Below are 25,853 nucleotides of genomic sequence, written 5' to 3' on the forward strand. Positions count from 1 at the left end.
AGCTAACCAAGAGGGAAGAGGTTAGAGAAGGAAGGAGAGGCTATGTCAAATTGTCAGATTCTGCAGAAAATCAGAAATAATCTAAGGACAAAAATACTCCTTCTTTGGTCTGGCAATGAGGTAGTCATTGGTGACTTTAGTGAAGCCACATAAGAACAGTAGTAGAGACAGAAGCAGGGTGAAGAAGAATTGGAAACAGTGGGCTTGGACGGAAAGAACTTGGTTAAAAGAAGTTCAACCAAAAAGGCGTGTGTCACCCTGTAGTAATCATGTGTCATCAGTGTGATCTTGCAGAAGCCAGCTTCTCAAGTGGCCCTTGATGATCCCCACCTCCTGGCCCCCACACTCCCTGTGTGATCTTCTTTCCTCTGATGTGAGCTGAACCTAATGACTTGTTTCTAATGAACAGAATATGGTAAAGTGACGGGATGTCAATTCTCGATTAGGTTATAAAAAACTGACGACTCATCTTGCTTGTTCTCTCTCCCCTACTTGCTCTGGGGGTAAGTCTTCTACCAGCTTGTAAATCACCCTATGAAGAAGCCTGTGTGATGAGCAGCTAAGATCCTAAGTCCAACAGTCCATGAGGACCTAAAGTCCACTCTGAGGCGGGAACTTGGGAAATGTCTGTCCCTTGGCCTCAGATGAGACCATCGCACCCCTGTGTGACACCTTAATTACAGCATTCCGAGTAACCTAAAACTGCATCCAAATTCCTAACCCACATAAATTGTGAGATAATCCCCTTCTTTTCTTAAGTTTGGAGACCATCTGTTATACAGCAATGATGCTGAATGCACTGCCGCTGTTTGAATATTTGTGTGCCCCGCCGCTCCACCCTGACAATGTGTGTGTTGAAATTCAAGGCCCTATGTGATAGTTTGAGGAAGTGGGACCTTTGGGAGGTGCTTAGGCCATGAGGGTAGAGTCCTCACAAATGGGATTAATGTTCTTCAAAAGGAGACTGCAGAGAACTCCCTAACCCCTTCAGCCATGTGAGGGCACGGTAAGGAATCAGCAGTCTGTAAACCAGAAGAGGGCCTTCACCAGAACCTAACCATACTGGCACCTTGATCTTGGACTTCCCAGCTTCCAAAACCATGAGAAATAAATTTCTGCTGTTCATAAGGTACCCAGTCTGTGGTATTTTGATTTAGCAGCTCAGATTGACTAAGACAGATATCTGAGGAAAAAAAAAATGATGAACATGGAGTAACTAGAAGTATTGGAAATAAGACGACTCAGAAAGAAATGAGACAAAGAGGTTAGCTTTGCAGAGGAGGAGAAACAGATTTTCTCTGATTTTAAAGAGGGAGGGTGAGTATGTAAGAAGCAATTATTTCCTAATGGGCTCTCTATTCCTTAAATCAAAGCGGCCACATGTTGAGAACGGCAAAGCTGTGGAGGAAGGGATGTATGAAAACAGTAACTCTAGATTCTGAGGAGAGTTGTGAAAGGGAGATGGGTAAGGAAAAACTAAAAATATAACTGAGCAATGATAAGGAACTATTGGAATTGGGAGGAAGAAAAAAATGGGAGGAAAAAGGTAAGAAAGAATGAGATGGTGGAAGAACAGAAGGATGGAAGAGAAAAGAATAGAAGAAAGTTGCTTAGTTGGTTAAGTGATAGAGTGAATATTCGAGTTAGCAATGACTACAATGTGAAAATTCTAGGTAAGGGCAAAAAACAGAGCATGATAATGGCAACGATCGATCAAACAGAATGGAGATGAAGGCAACTGGAATTCAAACTCAAGAAAGAATAAATATTTGAATTATTAGTCCACCATACGGACACTGAGTTTTCCCATGATGATAACAGAATTTATAGTAGAGAAAAATATTACTATTATTGCTATTATTAATAATATAAATATTATTTGATAATAGCAACAATTACAGTACTATTTATAATGTGCCTGTGTGTGTGTGTTAGTCACTCGGTTGTGTCCAACTCTTCATGACCCCATCGACTGTAGCCCACAAGGCTCCCCTTCTATGGAATTCTCCAGGCAAGAATACCGCAATGGGTAGCCAGCCATTCCTAAACCAAACTGTATTATGTTTTTTTCTGTTTTCATGTTTACCATCACCATAGCCTGAGAGCTCTTCCTAAACATGTGCTGTCTTCCACAGACTTGTATCCCCAGGGATCTGAGCCTGACACTAGAAGGCATTCAGAAAAATGTTTTTAAATGAATAAGAGGTTATTGAAATACTTAAGACATATGGTGAATAGGCCTCCTACCAATGGAGTGACAGCAGGAATGGAGGGAAAGAAAGATATCAGAGGCATTTTAAAGGAAATAATCATTTGGATGAGGTGACAATGAAGAAAGGAGAAGACTCAGCAACAACCCCAGTATCTAGACTGAAAGGCAAGTCAAGGTGCAGTGGTGCATTGATATCACTGGGGCCCATAGTTACAAGTAGATGTCTGGATCCCCTCGTTTCTCACTCTCATTTCACAGGTGATACCTGTCAGTGCCCGGAAGTGACATGGAGGGTATGAAAGGCAGAAAGACCAGGGAGTATGATTTCCTCTTCCACAACATAAGAAGAATCACATGTAAAGTCAAAGGTACACAGTCAACTGAAAGCCCGGAAATAAGACAAGGTTTGAGACACAGATCAGTATTTGAAACTCAGCTAAGATACTGATGGTCTGGCAATACACCTAAGGGTCTTTCTTATTTCAAAGGTCTCTGAGATTTGAACCAAAGCAAAATGTATTTTATAAATATTAAGCATCATTTATAGAATGTCTTCAGGGAGCATATATGAATAGAGTATCCAATGTGAATGTGAATGAGAATTTTCTAAGCAAACTATTTTAAGGAATTAACACGAAACAAACAATTATCTAGATCTCAACCAGAGCAGAAACAAAGGCAAAAATTAGAACTATGGACAGAATGAACTGCATAACAAAACATGTGAAAAGAATATAGGATCAATGAAACTTACAGAAAGATTAGTGTCAATAAAATAAATATGCTGGCAATAATGAAACTGATATTCTATTTCAGAGGGAAAAAATCTATTAATAAAACAAGTCCAGATATGTACTAGAAATTATTTTCAGTTCAATTCAGTCGCTCAGGCATGTTCAACTCTTTGCGATCTCATGGACGGCAGCATACCAGGCCTCCCTGTCCATCACCACTTCCCGGAGTCTACCCAAACTCATGTCCATTGAGCCAGTGATGCCATCCAACAAGCTCATCCTCTGTTGTCCCCGTCTCCTCTCGCCTTCAATCTTTCCTAGCAACGGGGTCTTTTCAAATGAGTCAGTTCTTTGCATCAGGTGGCCAAAGGATTGGAGTTTCAGCTTTAGCATCAGTCCTTCCAATGAATATTCAGGACTGATTTCCTTTAGGATGGACTGATTTGATTTCCTTGCAGTCCAAGGGACTCTCGAGAGTCTTCTCCAACACCACAGTTCAAAAGCATCAATTCTTTGGTGCTCGGCTTTCTTTATGGTCCAACTCTCACATCCATACATGACTACTGGAAAAACCATAGCTTTGACTAGGACCTTTGTTGGCAAAGTAATGTCTCTGCTTTTTAATATGCTGTCTAGGTTGGTCATAATTTTCCTTCCAAGGAGCAAGCATCTTTTAATTTCTTGGCTGCAGTCAGCATCTGAAGTGATGTTGGAGCCCAAAATAAAGTCTGTCGCTGTTTCCACTGTTTCCCCATTTATTTGCCATGAAGTGATGGGACCGGATGCCATGATCTTAGTTTTCTGAATGTTGAGTTTTAAGCCAACTTTTTCTCTCTGCTCTTTCACTTTCATCAAGAAGCTCTTTAGCTCTTCTTTGCTTTCTGCCATAACAGTGGTGTCATCTGCATATCTAAGTTTATCGATATTTCTCCCGGCAATCTTGATTCCAGCTTGTGCTTCATCCAGCCCAGCATTTCTCATGATGTACTGTACATATGAGTTAAATAAGCAGGGTAACAATATACAGACTTGATGTACTCCTTTCCCAATTTGGAACCAGTCTGTTGTTCCATGTCCAGTTCTAACTGTTACTTCTTGACCTGCATACAGATTTCTCTGGAGGCAGGTCAGATGGTCTGGTATTCCCATCTCCTGAAGAATTTTCCACAGTTTCTTGTGATCCACACAGTCAAAGGCTTTGGCATAGTCAATAAAACGGAAGTAGATGTTTTTTTCTGCAACTCTTGCTTTTTCAATGATCCAATGGAATTATTTTTTTAATAAAGAAATTATTTCACTATAGAATAAATAATACTAGAAATTATTTATTACCATCGATAAAAACAGAGACACCAACTTTCCCCAATGCAGGGGCTGGCACATAAAGGGTAGATACACTGAACACCTCTGAATTTGGTCAGGTTAGCAAGAACCGTGATGCTGGGCATAACCTAACAGTAATGGGCTTATTTCCATTCCACGAAGGAGATGAGTTTAGTTTAGCTCACGGCTGAGATCTACCTACAGCATACAGTGGCTCATTTGAAACATGAGAGGCTTGGCCAAACACTGGCCATAGTGAAAGCCAGCTCCAAACAGAGGAGGCTCATATTTCCCTGTTTTGCTTAGAGGAGCTGCAGCACAGAAAGTCAAGCGGTAGGTATTTCCAAGGTGCTCACTCTAACTGTCTACTCAACCACAGCCTAAAACACTAGTTGGACCCACAAACAACTTTAGCCAAGGACAACTGGGCCCAAGATCTTGACTTTCACAATTGGTTTGGTATCTCATGAATGTGGAGAAACTGCTTAAGAAATTGAATGGGGCCAGGTCTCACCATTTCAGAGAAAAATGATGGGTTGCTCTGCTGGCTTATATTTGGCCCAAAGCTTGTTTCCAGATACCAGCAATGTTTTACCTATGAATCATCCCAGTGAGATTAACGCCCATTAGATGTCTGAATGCATCTTTATATCAAACCTGAATCTGCCTGCTTAAACTTATGAACCATGGACAGAAAGTACTTGAAAAGAATGAGTGTAACAGGTGAGCAACTATAGGAACAAGAAGACCACTAGCACAGATTATGTGGACAACTGGACACAAGCCCCTCTTTTCCATTTTATTGCTGTAAACAGGTCTGTTTTCCAAGCACTACTTCACATAAATCTCAACCCATTTTCACAGATCTTCTGAAAGAGAAAACATAAATAGCAAAACAACAAAGTCTTCCATAAAAGTGACTTTGAAACAATGGAATGTATTTCAAAGTCTTTTTCCTGTGCCCATTAATATAAATGCATATAAGGAAAATTGTATCAGGCATACGCATCACTTCTAGTAAGCATATTGGGGCAAAAGTAATCAAATATCATATCTGTCACATATTAAGACTTAGAAGGTGTCCGTGGACTTCACCAGCCAGTTTGTCTATTCTAATCAGGTTTCCTTCTAAAACTGGTTCCCTGAGGAGAGAAGGGTGACTCTCAGCTGAACTAGAGCTCCCAAAGGGAATAGTCAAGGTGGAAGACTTCACAGCAGCAGTCCAAATATCAACCCAATTGCCTATGAAGAATAATATTTTGACTTAACTGGTTCAATCAAAGAAGTAGTCCCAAGGTTCTGCATGTGTTTCTCAGGCTTTACAATGAAAGAAAGGTTATACTTAGGACGTGGGTTTAAATGTAGAGGAGGAGAAATCACCATTAATTTTGCCTGCCAAAAAATCAATAACTAATGTTTTAACCTTTCTCTCTCTTTCTCACTCACTCTTTGGCTTAAGAAATAAACTCTGTATATATTCTTCCCTATGATTTATGGGCTGGTTTGAAAAGTTAGAAAAGTAAGTCAATAACCTCTTTAGACAATCCTGTTAGGAAAATTGTCTGATCCAGGAGGCAATTAGAATTCAAGCTTCCATCAAGGACTTCTCTTTGTCATTTTCAAATACCATTTTCTTATAGTGATTACCTACAATTACAAGGCAACAGGTCACTATTGGAATGTAAGCTCTTAGAATTCAAGGTACTTACTGTATTTTGATGTGACATCAATTTCTGTATTTTCATCAAATACAGAATGTATTTGATAACGTATATAAATAGGAACCCACCCTACCCTAAGCTTTTATTCCCCATAGAAATGAACAATAACCTGAGTACCAGCAAAGGAAGAATGAACTCCAAGAGTATGTACCATTGAGACTTGTAATCTCAGAATTTTAGTCAGATAACAGGTGTCACACACCTGTTGCTTTCATTCTGATTAAACTTTTGAACTGTGGTGTTGGAGAAGACTCTTGAGAGTCCCTTGGACTCCAAGGAGATCCAACCAGTCCATCCTAAAGGAGACCAGTCCTGGGTGTTCATTAGAAGGACTGATGTTGAAGCTTAAACTCCAATACTTTGGCCACCTGATGGGAAGAGCTGACTCATTTGAAAAGACCCTGATGCTGGGAAAGATTGAGGGCAGGGGGAGAAGGGGAAAACAGAGGATGAGATGGTTGGATGGCATCACCGACTCGATGGACATGGATTTGGGTGGACTCCGGGAGTTGGTGATGGACAGGGAGGCCTGGCGTGCTGTGGTTCATGGGGCCTCAGAGTCGGACACGACTGAGCAATTGAACTGAACTGAACTGAAATTTTTAAAGGCTGTTTCTGGAAATGTTGTCCTCATTAAGATATTCTCTATTTCCACTAAGTATCTTATAAGTCATACTAAAATTGTTTCCATCTAACTTAGAAAGACTAGCCAAGTTTGTATTACATTCAGAAAGGCTGCCATGTGGTTTTTTTTTGACACCACCTGCACATCACCAGTAATGATAAGCAAAATCAAATGGAGCTGGCCTATGAGACCAGACCTTCTATCTGGTTACAGGTGACAGTCCATTTTTGTTCCAGAATTTCAATTAGTGAGAATGATTTCTTTCATATTAATCTATTTCTGATCTAGGATAAGGTCATAGAGATTTCCTTTCATCTCCATTTCTTCTGGCCAAGCTTCTGCTAAACTAAAAACCTCCCCCACCTCCTTGCACATGTCTGGGGAGCTCATATGCTTGGAGTCTTGTTTGATCATCATTTCTCCTAAACCCAGGCCCATTGTTTCTCTTCTGGGCAAGCAGAGAGGTCCCTCACCTTTACTTACAAATAGTGCTTCTGACCTAGTTGCACAGAAGTGTCAAGTGATTTTTAAAATACGGCACATAACCTAAAGGATGACATACATGTACATGCATGGAGCAGCTCTAGAAGGGTGCACGAGAACTGGGTAACAAGTGGCTCCTTCTGAGAGGGGAACTGGCAATTCAGGACAATGTAGGAGGGAGCCTTACTTTACACTGTTTCACCTTTTGTGATATTGAATCACTTTAAAATGTGTTTTCTTATTCAAAGAAAAATGTATTTAACTGTTTAAGGGAAAAAATAATATAGAAAAAATGTGCAGCATTAAACCCTGTATATGTCATGCTTCTATTTGAATAAAGAAAAGAAATTGTACACATATGGAAAATTTATAGGAGGATACACAAAACCTTGATATTAGTTACCTATAAAGAGTGGGACTGGTGGTATAGAGTGGGTGAAAGATACTTCTTATTCTTAAAATTATTAATTATAAAAGACAATTTAAAAATGATCTGGGAAGTGCTATAAGAAGTTATGAGGTTTCCCAAGTGGCTCAGTGGTAATGAATTCACCTGACAAGTAGGAGATGCAGGTTTTATCCCTGCATCGGGAAGATGCCCTGGAAAAGGAAATGGCAGCCCATTCCAGGACTCCTGCCTGGGAAATCCCATGGACAGAGGAGCCTGGTGAGCAGTCCATGGGGCTGAAAAGAGTAGGACACAACTTAGAGACTAAAGGGCAAAATTTAAACATAACATGAAATGGGGATGGATTAGGGAAATGATAAAGGTGTGATTTCTAATTTAGTAATTTCTAAAGTATCACGTGATGTTGAACTGAAGTGCTTTTATTTAAAAAACCAAAATTTCTTTCCCCCCCACACACACATACATACACTGGAAAAGTCAAACACAAACATCACTGGCTTGAGTGAGGCTCAGTTCATTCATCTTATCGGTAAGAATGAGCGGTCCAAGCAGCATGCCTAGTTTATCACACGTCTAAGCCATATTTCAAACTTTTGTGTCACTAACAACATGTCAAACACAATCTGCTGCATTGTCAAGACCACATGAAAGAAACATGATTCTGGTTTTCAATACCTATATTGGTAATTTTCTCAAGACACCTCTGAAGTTTGTTTAAAACAGAGGCACATTTGGAGGCCTGAATTCATAGAGGTACCAGGAAAAATTAGGGGAAAATTTAAGTCTATCCCCCCACTCTACTCTCTCTTTATAGAAAGCGGGGAGAGTGACTGGGGCTGTACTCCCCTCTGCCGTCCTGCCCCTATTTTCTTCCCAACGAAACCATCCCTTTCTCCGTAGGCATGTCAAACATGACTGGAGAATGGCTTCAGGAATTCCCTTGTGTTTGTGAGTGTGGGTGTGTGCAAGGGGTGGTGAGGGGGGGCAGGGAGCATTCTTGTCACATTTACTTTTGTTTGTGAAAAATAACAATAAAAAAGGGAATATAAGTAGTTATGCACACCCTGCATCAGAATTATCAGTTCACCATTTAAAACGAAGATGTATATTCTACCACTCTACGCTCAAAGCATATTAAATCATTCTCCCGAGGGTGGGGGTGGGGGGGTGGGTAGATCTTTGTTCTTAAAGCAAGCACCCCCTGGCAATCCTTCGGTATATAATTGTTTGAGGATCAGAGATCTAAGAAATAAAGGCAGTGATGACACTAGAGCCGACACTGATGGAATGCTTTCCATTTTCCAGTTTCTGTTGCCACCCTCCTTCCCTCAAAACACCTTCATTACTCACATGGACCATCGCCTAAGTATCTCATCTGTGTCCTTGATTCTGCTTTTATTCCCCCACCACCAATCAGCAGCAGTCATTTAAAAGGTAAAGCACTTCATGTGACTCTATTCCACAAGGTCTTCTAATGGCTTTCTATTTCATTCAGAATAAAAATCCAAAGATTTTCCCATGGCCTACAAGACCCCATCTGAAATGGGCTCTCTCCCACTTATTCTTTTTTAAAAAATGGAAGTACAGTTAATGAGCAGGCTTCCCAGGTAGCGCTAGTGGTAAGGAACCTGTCTGTCAATGCAGGAGATGTGAGAGATGCAGGTTCAATTCCTGGGTCAGGAAGATCCCCTAAAGGAGGACATAGCAACCCACTCTAGTACTCTTGCCTGGAGAATCCCACGTACAGAGGAGCCTGGTGGGCTATACTCCATGGGGTCACAAAGAGTTGGACATGACTGAAGTGACTTAGCAGCAGAAGCAGTAGCAGCAGCAGCAGAGTTAATATGCAGTACTATATGTTACAGTTGTACAATATAGCGATTTACAATTTTAAAGGTTATGCTCCACTTACATTATTATAAAGTATTGGCTATACTTCTTGTGTTGTAGAATATATCCTTGTAGTTGATTTCATACATGGTAGATTGCACCTCTTAATCCCTGCCTGTGTGTGGCCCCTCCCTTTTCCCTCTTCCTCACTGGTAATCACTAGTTTGTTCTCTACATCTGTGAATCTGCGTCTTTGTTATTAGTCATTAGTTTGACATGTTTTTTTTTTAATCTCCAACTTAACACAAAATTATTTTTTCTTGGATGCATGAAACTACCTCCATGTTGCCTAAGGAGAGAATTCCCCAAATGTTCAAATTTTTCAAGAAGCAACACTTGCTGTTCTCACAGGCCAGGACTTCTGGGTAAACAGGCAAACTGAATACAGAGTCTATCCTTCCACTTTTTAAACCACATTTTTTTAAAAAAAGTAAAGAAACAAACAAAGAAGAGAACCCACGAAGACAAAAAGAATGGGAACAGAGATAGAACATGAGACAGAAACAAAATCAAGAAGCTTGAAGATTGAGTGGTACCTGACCTCCGATGCCTGAGAAAACAATCTTGAGTCTACTGAACAGAATCTAACAAGGAGCAAGTTGGCATCCACCTTACTGCCCTTTGAAATTCTCTGGAAATGGCAGTAAGAAGTTCTTCTTAAAGGGCAGGAGCAGGGGCTGAAATAGGAAGATGAGTTGAAGGAGCAAATAAATTTTTAAAGGGAAAATTGACCTTCTCTGTTGCAATTATCTTTTTCTCAATACAGATGACAGCTAGAGATTTTCTCTCTGGAGAATTGAACTGGAAAGAATCTGGTGTTGCTCATAAGACATACTGCTGAGGGCAAAGATGGGTGACTATACTAAAAGAGGAAAGTTGCGTGAACGCTGACGCACTGACGTACTCGGCAACCTTCAAAACTCAGCTCCCAGAAAGTTAGAAAGCAGGATATCTATGCCCCTTAAGCACAAAATTGGAAAAGCTCATCTGTCTGTTGGAAAGGACCTTCAGAGATACAACTGAGGGTCCTGCAATAAAAGACTTTGACTGCTACCAAGGTATCGAAAGTCCATAGCTGACAAGGTGCTCCCACAAACATAAACTTCCAAGTAATACTGTTTGTGTCTTTTCAACCTAATCATTGGAAAGAACAAAGCCAACTAAATAGGAAAACTCCAAAACAACAAATAGAACAAAAAAAAAACTATTTAAAACCATAATATTCATTTAAGAAAAGAAATTACATTCTGGAAAGGATACTTTTAAAAACAAGAATATTCAGAGAATGAAGAGTTCTTGGGAAATAAAATTAGAAGGCAAAAATTCAACAGAAGACCTGAAAGCTGCTACTTAATAAATATCCCAGAAAGAATAAAAAGTTAACAAAAAGATATAAAATACAGGAAAAAAAAGGTTAGTGGATTAGGACTTCGAGTACTAGACTCGTAGGAACTCCAGAAGGTGAAAAGAATGAAAAGAGAGGGAAGGAAATGATTTAAAAATATTTCAAGAAAAAGTCCTTCGGATTGAATAAAACAAATTTCCAATTGAAAGGGCCCAGGACAATAAAATTAAAAAGACCTGTCTCCCTGACAGTGCATGTCCTCATGAAATTTCACAATACTAGACAAAAATAAAATACTAAAAGTTTCTAAAGGAAAAAATAGGTTATACTTAAAGAGTCACAAATAAAAATTACATACTTCCCCAAAGCAACAGTGAAAATTAGAAGACAGTGGAGCAAGTCCTTCAAAATTCAGAGGAAAAACAATATTCAACATAGAATTATATATCTGGGCAAAACTATCAATTAAGGTGTAGGTATAATAAAAAACATTTTCAGACATTTAACATTTCAAAAGATTTTATCATTGAGGTACTTTTCCTTATGAGGTTACTGGAGGATGTACTTCCTGAAAATATGGGAGGAGTCCTAAATATTAAGTAGAAAATTGAGTTTCAGGATATACACAGTGTAACACAGGAGAAAGAGGGGAATCCCAGTGATGACAATGTATAAACCTTCGTAAGCTTAAGGAACAACTATTATAAATCCATGCTGAAGAACAGAGGAATTCAGGAGTCTTCAAGAATACAGGATAATAAAACTCACATGCACACACAATGAGGGGCTACATTACCTGCTCAATGAACCTGCTTAGAGGAGAGTTACATCTCTAGCAAAGATGAAATACTTCTAATGTATTCTTTTAAAACGAAAAGGTAATCACCAGTGTCAAGGAAATAAAAAAGTTTTACCAGAGAGAAAATATAATCATGGACACCGTGTGGCAGGGTATGACTAATTTAATGAAATTTGTGATAAAACTATATTGAGAGGACAGAGCATATAAGTTCTTGGAAGAGGTGGAGGAGGTACATGTAAGAAAGTTAAACTCTAACCAAGGAAGAGAGTTAATGAATAATATCCAAAACAACTAAAATTCAGGAAACAGAATAATCATTTTTATAAAGGTAATAAAGTGCCTGAAGAAGCTAACAGGTTGAAAGTGGTTGTCTCTGAGGAATGGAAATCAGTCATGATGAGAGACAGGGAGCTAATGGATCTTTTTCATGTTCAATTCAATAGTAGTGTTTCCTCTTTAAAATTATGCATGTATATTAATGGATAGAAATAAAACATTACAACTTTCAAATTAGTGTGTCAGCTATCAGACAAATAATTATCTTTTGAAATAGCCTGAACTTAGTAGCGAGCATTTTTACATTTCTAGTAAAACTTTCCAGCTTTATTTTAAAATTTCTGCCTGAGACCAAGTCCGCATTGTCAAAATTAACTTGAACACTGAGACAATTATCAGAGAGAAAAGACTGCCTTTTCCCCCTGAAGAATAATTAAGTGCTCTGATTCTCTTATCCACTTTGCCTGTGCAAAATTCATCAGAGAAAGATAAGTAACACTAGGATATGGAAAGACAACTTCTCTTGGGAAATTTTGACTTTTTGCAGAAGCGAGTTTAGGGCCAAAATTCTCAGGATAATTGCCTCAGTACTCCCTCCTCGTGAAAAGAAAGACGTTCTTTGACAAAGAGCACCTAGTGGAGTGTGAATTAAAGCCTTCTGTTCATTAAATCCATTGCTCTTTAGTGATTGAGACGGTCAAGCAGTTCAGAAAGGGAAACAGGACAGACTCTACTAAAGTCATTGTGAGACTCGGATCTTTTTAAGAATTTGTCCTCTTATTCAGTTCATCTGGGGAAAATGTGTTACACAAAAAAAAGAAACCAGCTAGCAGGTAAGAAAGCAAGGCTCAAGAGTGATTAGGTAATTATTTCTGTTCAGGACATGATAACCTATACAGATAACTGCTTGATCTTTTCAGTGGCCTCTAGGAAAACTCAAATGATTTTTCAATAAAACAGTCCATATAACTGAAATATCTGTAGAAAAGAAATAAATAGCTGGACCTAATTTGGGTATCACAATATTTTACTTGTTTTCAAAATGCTAACCTGAGTCTTAAAAAAAAAAATCTATGATTTCTTTCTGGTGTATAATGATCAAATAATTATATTCATCATTCTTAGAGCAATTTTCAAAGTGATATATTTATCAAGAGGTGTCCAATTTATCCTTTTTTTTAATTATTAGAAAATTTCTCTTTGCAAAACAATATCTAGTACACATTGCAGGTAGATAAATGCTACGGTGGACCTTTTGGAAATCCCCTTAGTTTAAAAAAAAAAATTCTTAATACATCTGAAGAAATCATTAATGTCATACCCTCTGGCAAAAGAAAATATTAGAGACATCAAAATCATGCCCAAGGTGACCCCAAATAAAATGCTGTCTTGCAGATCCAAAGGTGACTCGAGCGATGTGAGCATGTGCAGTTCAAAAGACTGATACCCAGGCAAAAGCATTTCCGCCCATGCTCTGCCCACAAGAAGGCAGAGCTTGGATTCATAGTTGCAAATCCTGTTTGCTGAGCCCACAGGTATTTGAGAGCTGGCCACTCAGACCGGACCCAGTCTGAAGCCTTTGTTCAGCGGTAGCTCCTTCCTCTTCACAGATGCCTCCTCTGTTGGCTGCTGCTGTTTCTCAGCAGTCCACAGCTGGGCCATGTGGTTTAAAACTGAGCCTCAGGGCTTCCTTAAACTGTTTATTCTGTCTTTCCTCATTGAGGGGGCCCTGTTTGCACACACTGTCCAGGAGCAGCTTGGGTGTGCTGCCGCCCCTCACTCGGCATCATCTCCAGCCGGTCAGGAGCTGTGTGCCAGGATGGAACTTTCATTCCTAGTGATGATCTGAAGTTGCATTGGTGAAACTATATACCAGGCCAGGTTTGTAGGCTTCCTGTGACCTTTCAATGGTTGTTTGACTATATAATTCCTCCAGATCTTGGCCAAGTCTAGGGTCTAATTGCCATTTGGCACCATGTTGGCATTCTTGGTACAGTGTTTGCGTTTTGTTTTCCTGGCAATCAAGGGAGTGTTTGATTTTGTGCTACATGAGCAGAAAACTTTTCAATATAAGTTCTTTATATATTCCAGAAACAAGCCCTTTATCAAATATAACTCCCAAATATTTTATCCCATTCTGTGTGTTATCTTTTCACTTTCTTAAAGAGTGCCCTTTCAATATTTCTTTAAATATGAAGCCCAGTTTATCTATAATTTTGTCGTGTTGTTGCTTGAGGTTTTCATGTCATAATAAAAAGTCATTTCTAAGTCCTAAGGTCATAAATATGTAGGCCTTTTAGTTTTCTTCTAAAAGTCTTATAGTTTTAGCTTTTCATTCACATCTTTGATACATTTTGAGTGAACTTTTGTATACGGCATGAGGTAAGAGTCCAATTTTACTTTTTTTTGTATGTGGATAGATACTTGTCAGAACACTTTTTGCTGAAATCACATAACATTTAAAAAACAACATCTATTTTCTCCAAGGGAAAAAATACTGAAGAAAGTTAAAATACTAATAAGTATCTAGCATCTAATTTATTTAGGCATGATCATAATGCTAAGTTTAATCACCAACCTTACATAAAATATACAGACTTGTTAGCATAATTTAACATAAACATTTCACATACACAACGGTAACAGTAATCATGTTCAATCTTATCAAGATATATTTAATAGACTACAGTATCGTAAAGTATTATATAAAAATTCTTACTTTCCCTTTTGTATATTTACAACTTAAATTGTAAAGTTAAATCATGTAAAGTTGTAAAGTAAAAGTTAAATCATGTAAACTGTAAAGTTAAATCATGAATCATGTGCTCAGTCACATGTGCATGCTAAGTCGTATCTGATTTTTTATGAACCTATCATCGAAAAAGCAACAGAGTTCCAGAAGAAAAAAAAAATTTTATTTCTGCTTTATTGACTGTGCCAAAGCCTTTGACTGTGTGGATCACAATAAATTGTGAAGTATTCTAAAAGAGATGGAAACACCAGACCACCTGACCTGCCTCTTGAGAAACCTGTATGTAGGTCAGGAAGCAACAGTTAGAACTGGACATGAAATAGACTGGTTTCAAATTGGGAAAGGAATACATCAAGGCTGTATATTGTCACCCTGCTTATTTAACTTATATGCCCAGTACATCATGAGAAATGCTGGGCTAGATGAAGCACAAGCTGGAATCAAGATTGCAGGGAGAAATATCAATAACCTCAGATATGCAGATGACACCACCCTTATGGCAAAAAGTGAAGAAGAACTAAAAAGCCTCTTAATGAAAGTGAAAGAGGAGATTGAAAAAGTTGGCTTAAAGCTCAACATTCAGAAAACGAAGATCATGGCATCTGGTCCCATCACTTCATGGCAAATAGATGGGGAAACAGTGGAAACAGTGGCAGACTTTATTTTGTGTGGCTCCAAAATCTGCTGGTGGTGACTACAGCCAAGAAATTGAAAGACGCTTACTCCTTGGCAGGAAAGTTATGACCAACCTAGACAACATATTAAAAAGCAGAGACATTACCAACCTAAACAGAATATTAAAAAGCAGAGACATTACTTTGCCAACAAAGGTCCATCTAGTCAAGGCTATGGTTTTTCCAGTGGTCATGTATGGATGTGAGAGTTGGACTGTGAAGAAAGCTGAGTGCCGAAGAATTGATGCTTTTGAACTGTGGTGTTGGGGAAGACTCTTGAGTCCCTTAGACTGCAAGGAGATCCAACCAGTCCATCCTAAAGGAGACTGTCCTGAGTGTTCATTGGAAGGACTGGTGTTGAAGCTGAAACTCCAATACTTTAGCCACCTGATGTGAAGAACTGACTCATTTGAAAACACCCTGATGTTGGGAAACATTGAAGGCGGGAGAAGAAGGGGACGACAGAGGATGACATGGTTGGATGGCATCACCGACTCAGTGGACATGAGTTTGAGTAAATTCTGGGAGTTGGTGATGGACAGGGAGGCCTGGCATGCTGCAGTCCATGGGGTCGAAAAGAGTTGGACACAACTGAGTGACTGAGCTGGACTGAAGTGACTGATGGACTGTAGCCTGCCAGGCTCCTGTGTCCATGGGGATTCTCCAGGCAAGAATACTGGAGTAGGTTGCTATTTCCTTCTCCAGGATATCTTCCCAACCCAGGAATCAAACCGAAGTCTCATGCAACTCCTGCCTCCACAGGTGGATTCTTTTACCACTGAGCTGAGAAGAGGCTCCTTTGAATCACATAAGTGGCTTTATGTGAAAATGAAAGTAACAACATCTATTTACCTGCCCCTTCCCTGTATTATGGAGAAGGCAATGGCAACCCACTCCAGTACTCTTGCCTGGGAAATCCCATGGACGGAGGAGCCTGGTAGGCTACAGTCCATGGGGTCGCGAAGAATCGGTCGACTGAGCGACTTCACTTTCACTTTTCACTTTCATGCACTGGAGAAGAAAATGGCAGCCCACTCCAGTATTGTTGCCTGGAGAATCCCAGGGACGGGAGCCTGGTGGGAAAACTAAGTATCAGCAATCAAGCTGTTTATAACTGTCATGGCTTAAAAATCAACATTCACTTGGCTTTTTTTTAAATTGCATTTTATTGGGAATTTTCTCCTGTGACTTCATGATATGAAAATTTATGTTGCCATGTCAGTGGACATGAATTTGAAAAAACTGCAGGAGACAGGAGAGGACAGGGAAGGCTGGCGTGCTGCAATTCATGGCGTGCCAAAGAGTCGGACTCGACTTAACAACTGCATAACTACAACAGTTCGTATTTCTGCTAAAATATCTTTCATTTACTCTCTAACCATAGTATGGTATTCTACTGCCAAGGGTCAAAAAACTTTCACCTAAATAGTAGCCAAACAGAAGGGCATTACAGCTCTGGGCTTGATACCAAAATCTACAATATTAAAAGATTTTTTCTTTGTATACATGATACTTACATATTTGAAATCCAAACTACCACTAGAGTTCATCACATTCTCAGTACCAGAATTTTTATTTCTTGTAATTAAATCTAAGACTCAAAATAGCCATTTGAGATCCAGTGACTCTTCAGCACATTAAAACTAATTTATTATCTTGACCATTCATTCCCTAACTTAACAATACATTATGTAACCCATTAAATACAACTTTATGAGATGCAGCTTGGTAACTATGTTGCTCCATGTTTACTTAAAAACATATATTCAAAATTGAACTAAGTCAATGCAGTATAAAAATAAATCATTAATTTAACAATCTTACTGAGGTAAATTCACAAACAATAAAATACATATATTTAAAGTGTAGAATTTAAAGAGTTGTCACAAATGTAAACACTCATTGACAGATGTCATCACTAGCATAATTAAGATGTAAAAGATTTCAGTCAATTCAATAATTTCCTTAAGCCTCTTTGCAGTCAACTCTACTCTCACCCCAGCCTCAAAGTACCACTGAGTGCTCTGTCACTATCGGCTGCTGCTGCTGCTGCTGCTAAGTCGCTTCAGTCGTGTCCGACTCTGTGCGACCCCTTAGACGGCAGCCCACCAGGCTCCCCCGTCCCTGGGATTCTTCAGGCAAGAACACCGGAGTGGGTTGCCATTGCCTTTTCCAATGCATGAAAGTGAAAAGTGAAAGTGAAGTCGCTCAGTCGTGTCCGACTCTTCGAGACCCCATGGACTGCAGCCCGCCAGGCTCCTCCGTCCATGGGATTTTCCAGGCAAGAGTACTGGAGTGGGTGCCATTGCCTTCTCCTCACTATCAGCTAGTACTGCCTTTTCTAGGTTTACACATGGTGGAATCATAAAGTACATTCTCTTCTGTGTCTGCCTTCTTTTACTCAGCAAATTTGTTTTGAGATTCATACATATTCAGTGCCTGAGTACTTCATTCCTTTTTATTGTTGGGTAGTGGTATTCTCATAGATATACCCAAAATATTTACCCTCTGACCTACTGCTGAATATTTGAGTTGTTTCCAGTTTTTCACTATTGTAAATAAAAGTGTTACAATATTTGTATATAAGTCTTTGCACAGATATGCTTCCATTCCTCTTGGGCAAATACTCAGGAGTGAAATTGCAGGGACATGTGCTACTTATCTATTTAACCTTACTGAATAAATATTCTGCCAAAATTGTATCCAAATTAGTTGTGTCATTTTATATTCCCACCATCAGTATATAAGTTCCAATTGTTTCACATTATGGGATGTAGAGAAAACACTTTTATGTTTCTGTTGGAGCTAAAAATATGAGATGCTGAGTTAAGAACCAGCTTTGGGCAGTTAATTCAGCAATGTGTGGGTAGTAAGAGAACTACCGAGAGAATTACCTAATTTTGGACATATATGTTTACTATTCAGGGGGAAATGAGATCTCTGACTTTGGAGACATCGCTAAATCATAAAAGTTGGAGGCGAAGTTACTTATATGGTTATTAAAGAGATGCATTTGTATTTTAAACGGTTAGAATGAGGAGCCAAGTGTCTTTCTATCCCAATTCCAAGGAGAAAAGCTTCCTCTGGGAAAGGAGGAGGCAGGAGCTGTCCCTTTCTCCTCTTCATAAGCAGAGAAAAGAGGGAGGTGGGAGGGGGGTTCAGGATGGGGAGCACATGAACACCTATGGCTGATTCATGTCAGTGTATGGCAAAAACCACTACAATATTGTAAAGTAATTAGCCTCCAATTAAAATAAATAAATTAATTGTTTTTCAAGTCCATGTTTCTCGGTCTCTTGCCTTTGGGGTGTGGGTGCACTTGTATAGGAGATTTTTCCATCTGACTTTCATCTCATTGCTTCAGGGGTAATTCATGGGTCAAGGAGACCTGGTATAGTTGGTATTATATAAACAATAGGCAAATCTGGTCTTCTCATCCAAAACACCACGCGTATGCATTCGAAACAAAATTAATGAAGATCAATACACAAAACTCAACCTACATCCTCATCAGCATCTGCTATTACTGATACTTTCAACTTTAGTTATTCTAGTGGGTGTGCAGTGGTATCACATTCTGGTTTTTATTTGCATTTCTCCTTCCTCAGCAATCGATGCAAAGAAATAGAGGAAAACAACAGAATGGGAAAGACTAAAGATCTCTTCAAGAAAATTAGAGATACCAAAGGAACATTTCATGCAAAGATGGGCTCGATAAAGGACAGAAATGGTATGGACCTAACAGAAGCAGAAGATATTAAGAAGATGGCAAGAATACACAGAAGAACTGTACAAAAAAGATCTTCACAACCAAGATAATCACAATGGTGTGATCACTCACCTAGAGCCAGACATCCTGGAATGTGAAGTCAAGTGGGCCTTAGAAAGCATCACTACAAACAAAGCTAGTGGAGGTGATGGAATTCCAATTGAGCTCTTTCAAATCCTGAAAGATGATGCTGTGAAAGTGCTGCGCTCAATATGCCAGCAAATTTGGAAAACTCAGCAGTGGCCACAGGACTGGAAAAGGTCAGTTTTCATCCAATCCCAAAGAAAGGCAATGCCAAAGAATGCTCAAACTACCACACAATTGCACTCATCTCACATGCTAGTAAAGTAATGCTCAAAATTCTCCAAGAAATATTCTTCAGCAATACCTGAACCGTGAACTTCCTGATGTTCAAGCTGGTTTTAGAAAAGGCAGAGGAACCAGAAATCAAATTGCCAACATTTGCTGGGTCATGGAAAAAGCAAGAGAGTTCTAGAAAAACATCTATTTCTGCTTTATTGACTATACCAAAACCTTTGACTGTGTGGATCACAATAAACTGTGGAAAATTCTGAAAGAGATGGGAATACCAGACCACCTGACCTGCCTCTTGAGAAACCTCTGTTGGTCAGGAAGCAACAGTTAGAACTGGACATGGAACAACAGAGTGGTTCCAAATAGGAAAAGGAGTACGTCAAGGCTGTATATTGTCACCCTGCTTATTTAACTTCTATGCAGAGTACATCATGAGAAACGCTGGACTGGAAGAAACACAAGCTGGAATCAAGATTGCCAGGAGAAATATCAATAACCTCAGATATGAAGATGACACCACCCTTATGGCAGAAAGTGAAGAGGAACTAAAAAGCCTCTTGATGAAAGTGAAAGTGGAGAGTGAAAAAGTTGGCTTAAAGCTCAACATTCAGAAGACGAAGATCATGGCATCTGGTCCCATCACTTCATGGGAAATAGATGGGGAAACAGTGGAAACAGTGTCAGACTTTATTTTTCTGGGCTCCAAAATCACTGCAGATGGTGACTGCAGCCAAGAAATTAAAAGACGCTTACTCCTTGGAAGGAAAGTTATGACCAACCTAGATGACATATTGAAAAGCAGAGACATTACTTTGCCAACAAAGGTTCGTCTAGTCAAGGCTATGGTTTTTCCTGTGGTCATGTATGGATGTGAGAGTTGAACTGTGAAGAAGGCTGAGCGCCAAAGAATTGATGCTTTTGAACTGTGGTGTTGGAGAAGACTCTTGAGAGTCCCTTGGACTGCAAGGAGATCCAACCAGTCCATTCTGAAGGAGATCAGCCCTGGGATTTCTTTGGAGGGAATGATGCTGAAGCTGAAACTCCAGTACTTTGGCCACCTCATGCGAAGAGTTGACTCATTGGAAAAGATTCTGATGCTGGGAGAGATTGGGGGCAGGAGGAAAAGGGGACGACAGAGGATGTGATGGCCGGATGGCTTCACTGACTCAATGGACGTGAGTCTGAGTGAACTCCGGGAGTTTGTAATGGACAGGGAGGCCTGGCGTGCTGCGATTCATGGGGTCGCAAAGAGCTGGACACGAGTGAGCAACTGACCTGAACTGAACTGAATGACTAATGATACTGAGCATTTAACTTGCATAACTTCTGTTGTGATATTTCTGTTAAAATCTTTTGCCCATTTTTATTGAGTTATTTTACCTCTTACTACTGAATTATGAGGTTTCTTTATGTATTTGTGATACACATCCTTTGTCATATATGTGTATTGTGAAACGTTTTCCCCCAGTCTGTGGCTTATGTTTCCATTTTCTTAATAGTGTCATTCATTTAGCAGATTTTTTCACTCTGATGGAATAAGAAGGAACATATGTATCAATGAAACAAAACTGAGTCTAGAAGTAGACCCACATTTATGGTCAATAGAGTTCCAACAATGGTTCCAAGGTAGCTCCACGGGGGAAAAACAGGCTTTTCAACAAATGATCGTGAGACAACTGGATATTCAATTGAGAAAAAATAAACAAAACCTGTGTTCCAACATCACACCATACATTAAAATTAATTCAGTACAGAATATAGACCTAACCATAAAGCCAAACCCATGGAACACCTATGAGTAAACACTTTGGGTAGGCTAAGATTTTCTTTGGATATCAAAAGCATACAGCAGGATATTTTAAAAACATTTAAGTATAAAGTCCATGAAGCAATGATTGCTTAATGATTGCCGTAAGAAATGTTATATTTTCTATCTCCCAAATAAAACATCTTGCACAGTCAGATGAATATTACCCAGATTAGTCATCCCCTTGCCAGTAGAAGAGGGAAAAACACCCACATGCTGACTGAAATGAGATCACTTTTCTGCCTGAGACACAGGCTAACGGTGGGGGTTGTCTTCCAAGGAGCTAGAGTTTTTTATCCCATTCTTTGGTTTAGTCTAGTTTTTAACCATGCTGACTCCCTGTCCTCATTCCTCTGGGGTGATGGTTACCTTTAGGGTTGGCCCAGTTTTCATTCGACTTTCAGCATGCCCTAATTAATTTTCTCACCTGTAGTTACACTGAGCTGGTCCTCTGGTGTGGCTTCTAAGGAATGCTGGGTTTGTGAGAGGAGGGGCCACAGTCTCGTGGTCTCACTAAGCGAGAAGAATGACCGAGTGCAGTTATCATCCAGAAGAGATTATCAAGAAGATGTTCTTTCACTGAAGGTTACTGTTGGGAGAACATCATTATCTGTATTTTCTTTCTCTTTTTCTCTATACACATTTAAAAGAATCCTTGATTTTCATTGAGGAATGATATAGATATACAAACAATATATACAAATATACATCTGTACATACAAATCTCATAGTACCTGTGTACCTCCACGCTACATTTAACAAATCTGTTTGAGACGGCGGTTGCTTCCTCCCATTCGGCGGCTCTGGTATTCTTCTCAGTCACCATGCACAGAAGATTTCTTAATTTCTAACGCTGAACACAATCTGTTCTCCCAGCTTTCTTCTTGGTTGTTTGAAGTGCTGGGCTCTGTGATCCCATTTCTCTCTATGCCGAATTTCCGTATCTCCTAGTCACTGATCATAGGCACTAGCGTTCTTACATTTAAAATCAATAACTCTTATCAATAATCAGTAGTCTTGCCATTAAAAACAAAATTGTTAAAAAGAAGGTATGCTGACGGACTCTACACAAAACTGGAGAATGAGGGAAAACCCTGGTGCAGGTTCAGGCAGCAGTGAAGAGACAGTGTGATCAGTAAAGAACAGGCTAGCCCTTATTTCCTTGTCTTCAGCATAGATTTATAAAATTGTAAATTGGATCCTGTAACTCATTTCCAGGGAAAAGGAAAAGCACAACAGAAACGTCTTTGAAAGCTAACTCTATTAAGCTCTGCCTGTTCCCTTTCATCTCTTTCTCTAACTATGAAGCTCTTCACAGAGGCACTTTGGAGTTTTGTGTTTCAAAGAACCGAAAGGGAAATCCTCTCTGAAAATGCCCCATGCCTTCTTACATTTGCTTTGTTACTATGCTAATAAGAAATATGTCAACCTTACACAGTATACATTTTATTTCTAGTTTTGTGTCTGAGCAATTTTAGGAAGTACACAAACTCTCTCAGGCTTAAATACTAGTCAAAGATTGTGTCTTCGGGGTTAAAGAATATAACAGATGTGTGAGATATCCAAGAGAAGAAACGTGCAAAAGTACAATTATGGTATTGTCTTTTGAACATTGTTTTATGAATTTTTTAAATATAGATAGAATCTCACTACAATAATATTGGGAATATCTTAAACATTTTAAGTGTATTGGAATTAAGTGACACGGAATTTTACTTGAAATACACGAGTCATTACTTGGGAATTGAAATATTTTGCAATCAAAATATATTTTTGGAGTGGTCTTTGATCTATATTAAAGTAGCTTTTATTCCTCAAATTTACGTTTAAGTGCTGTGAACCAATGTACCAGCAAGACATTTTGCACAGCAAAGGGAAGTAAACTCACATGTAAAGGTTATGTTGAACAATATTGGAATTGAATCATCTAAATGTAAAGAATGCTTGACACCATGATTAAAGGCCAGTGGAAAGAAATGAACTGGCGACTAGGAAAAGAAAAATGCAAATTACCAAGAGTTTAGCCTCACCAGTAAGTCTGGGAAATAAAGCAATGATGAGATACCAGTTTTTCAACTATTCAATTAGAAATGATATAGACACATTCGTTGAGGATGGTTTATAAGTATTCACAGCGAATTATTAATATTGGCTACATCAGAGAGATGAAATTAGAAGAATAAAGAGTAAATTAATTCTGTATGAGAGATTTTTGAAATTTCCTATCTGTTTAAAACAATATGTATTAGTTATGTAACTTGAAAAATAGCAATATTCTAGAAAAGTAATAGGAAAACTACACACACACACACACACACACAGAATTCTCCATATTGGGCCTCCTTACACACTGCTGGTTAAACTGTAAATTTCTGGATGCAATCTGGTAATTCAAATAGAATGTCTTAAATGCACATATTCTCTGATGCACAAAAATTTACTTCTAGAAATTTACCCCACCAAAACCAATTACAGTTATAGGCAAAGCTAACTATGGGAAAGTGAAAGTGAAAGCTGCTCAGCCATGTCCAACTCTTTGCAACCCTATGGACTATACGGCCCATGGAATTTTCCAGGCCAGAGTACTAGAGTGGGTAGCCTTTCCCTTCTCCAGGGGATCTTCCCAGCCTGGGATTGAGCCCAGGTCTCCTGCCTTGCAGGCGGATTCTTCACCAGCTGAGCCACAAGGGAAGCCAACTGTGGGAAAGTTTATTTTAAAACCTTCATAATAGCAAAATATTGGAGACAATCTAAGTGTCCAACAAGAGTAAGCCAGCTGAATAAGTCATAAGGTGTCTGTGTGATACAATACTACAAAGCAATTACAAATTATACTATAAAGGAATACTGAATGGCATTGGAAAGTTCATCATATATTGTTAAGTGAAGAAGTAAATTGTAAAGCAAGATGGCAGTGGAACCAATTTTTGTTTAAAATTACACAGTTGTGATTTTCTATATATTATATATAAATAGTGAGTGGCATTATGAAGTTATATCACTGTATTAACAATAGCTATGTTTCACTGTTAAGGGGACCTAGATAGCTTTATTATACCAATGCAACCTGGAAAGTGTTCAAATAGTTCTTAAAATCTATGGGAAAAAAAAATAGAGTCAGAGAAAACTGGTTGAGTAATAGAGAATGGGAAGACTGTCTCTAAAGAAAAATAAATAGACTCAGAAAAAAAAGGAACTATGGTGGCAGAATGCTAAGATCAGATCAGATCAGATCGGATCAGTCGCTCAGTCATGTCCGACTCTTTGCGACCCCATGAATCGCAGCACGCCAGGCCTCCCTGTCCAACACCAACTCCTGGAGTTCACTGAGACTCAGGTCCATCGAGTCGGTGATGCCATCCAGCCATCTCATCCTCTGTCATCCCCTTCTCCTCCTGCCCCCAATCCCTCCCAGCATCAAGGTATTTTCCATCGTATCTGAACCAAATTAAGGATTTGTCTTTAGAGCCATTGTGAAGATCGATGGACGATTTAAAGAACATCTGGGCAAATATCAAATTAAGATGTAGTATCCAGTAAATCTTTTCAGTTGGTTAAGATGGCTCAGGGAAAAGAACCTCAAGTCGGCTTTTCCACCTGTGTCTGATAGTCTGAAGAAGCTGCAGTTAACTCAAGGAGGGCTTGCCGTGGTAGCTCATGAGAACACCAAAGTAAAGAAATATACGTGATATGAAAACCAAGTAATCCAGGTAGCACTAGTAGTAAAGGACCCATCTGCCAATGCAGGAGACGTAAGAGATGTGAGTTCGAACCCACTCTAATATTCTTGCCTGGAGAATCCCAGGGACAGAGGAGCCTGGCAGGTTACAGTCCATGGGTCGCAAAGAGTTGGACACGACTGAAGCAACTTAGCATGCACGCACCCAACAACTAAGACTTGAGCCTTGAGGACTGTGTGTATTGTCATTGGTAGATAAAACTGACTAGAAGTGAAAAGGTAAGAATCTAAGATTTTGAGAGAATCACACACAAAAAATTACCAGCCTAGACTAAAAAATACTTTGATTTTTTGCAACTTAAAATGATCCATAAGCCCTCAAACATCAGTAGTCTGTGAGTGAGCTGAGAAAATGCTATCCTAAGGAAGAATATTTGAATATCCAGGAAAAGTAGAAAAACTTCATTGCAGGAAGAGCCAACAGCTGTAGAAAACGATACCATTGAGCCCTTCCCAAAGGATGGGATGCAGGCCCTAATCACGTAGAACATTCCCTGTTTCCAGGGTCAGGCATTGTTGCAACACCCACCCAGGGCACCTTCAGAGTTGTAGCGCTTCATTCTTCCTCCATCTCAGTGCTGTTGTGGCTACCCCACCCCTGTTATGCTGTTGTAGACGGGGTGTGGGGGACAGACAACTGACCTTATTAGTTTTTAGATCTCTGCAATAAGAGGAGACAAGTTGGGACCAAAGTGGATTTGGAGATTTATTGGCTTGGTTAAACTTTTGGTCTATAATCCCTTATAAAGAGGGCACTTTTTTTTTTTTTTTAATGACTGAAGGAAACTGAACTGACTGCGCATTGTGGAACAGAACTGCGTAGTCATCAGGGTTGTCCACCAGATATTTCCAGCTCCCCTTCAGGCATATGCTGCTGCTGCTGCTAAGTTGCTTCAGTCGTGTCCGACTCTGTGACCCCATAGACGACAGCCCACCAGGCTCCTCTGACCCTGGGATTCTCCAGGCAAGAACACTGG

The sequence above is a fragment of the Bos mutus genome, chromosome 12, assembly GCF_027580195.1.
Source record: "Bos mutus isolate GX-2022 chromosome 12, NWIPB_WYAK_1.1, whole genome shotgun sequence".
Classification (NCBI taxonomy): domain Eukaryota; kingdom Metazoa; phylum Chordata; class Mammalia; order Artiodactyla; family Bovidae; genus Bos; species Bos mutus.